Source organism: Echinops telfairi, unplaced genomic scaffold (genome assembly GCF_000313985.2).
Source record: "Echinops telfairi isolate 266 unplaced genomic scaffold, ASM31398v2 ScPeMD7_9;HRSCAF=40, whole genome shotgun sequence".
NCBI lineage: Eukaryota > Metazoa > Chordata > Mammalia > Afrosoricida > Tenrecidae > Echinops > Echinops telfairi.
In genome coordinates this window covers 39257519-39258676 of record NW_022103906.1, presented here as the reverse complement: position 1 = coordinate 39258676, position 1158 = coordinate 39257519, and positions in this window count along the sequence as shown.

The window sequence follows — 1158 nt, the reverse complement described above, 5'->3', positions numbered from 1 at the left end:
TACAGAAGCCTGGAAAACCATCTCCCCGTCGTAATCCAGCAACATCAGAGGGTTACCCCAACCCGTGCCTTTTTTCCCTTAGAAATTTAGTCCTGCATTTCCATTATCTAATGTCTGAAAGGGTTACTACATCTCTTTTGTCTAATTTTACACTTGCTCATAAAGCAAAAGTTCAATTGTAGATATCCATCAAAGAAGAAAAGAAAAGCTCTATGTCCTTCCTTTTAAAACATTCCCCCCACCCCCCACCCCCACCTTTCCCACCTCGATCGTAGTGAATCCGCTCGTCCATTGTGGCTGTTTCCACACTGGCTGCTCTTTCTCAAACTATGCTGGTCTGCGTCTTCTTCCACACTGTAAATATAGGCTCAGATCTCTTAAAATTTTCTTTTTTTGATCCATTCTGATGGTCTCAAAGACAAATTTCCATTGTTTAAAAGATCTGAAGTCTTGGCTTGTATATCTGGTTTTATTGTAGTCTATATAAGAAACAAGAAACATATGTGCAATAGAGTTGTTTATCCCCTACAATATTGATACTAATTTCATTATCCTTGACCCTTCCCCATCCAAAGTAATTCTCTTTTAATCTCATTAATCCAGACTGCCAAGATTCCAATATATCTTGTTCTCTGATTATTGCTTTTAGCACATTGTAATGACATAGTTATATTTTTAATAATTGTCTAACTAAATATAGTTTTTGTTGTCACTTTATTTTCTTTTATCATTTAAAGCATAAAGTTGAATTAATTTTCACTACTAAAATCAACCACTTGCACATAGAAACATAACTGTTCTATGCACACCACAGATTTTTTATTTCAATCATTCAAATTACATTTTAAGAAAATCTTAAATTTCATAACATTATTTGCCCCAAATTTCAGGGCAAGAACCATTAAGGCAGAACATCTTGCCAGCTCTTATTCTCACAAACTAGATTTCCAAACTATGCCTTTAAAGTAATTATTTGAGGTAGTTAGTTTATTGTGCCAACCTGGCCAATAAACATATGTGGGGTTAATTGAAGGGTGGAGAGAAAAATGGCTCAGTGAGCCTCGCCTCTCTTGTCTCTTTCTCTTTGATGATCAGACCAGTGTGCGGCTGCTGTTCTGTGCCTCAATTTACAAGCTACACTACCTGTGGGACACCTAA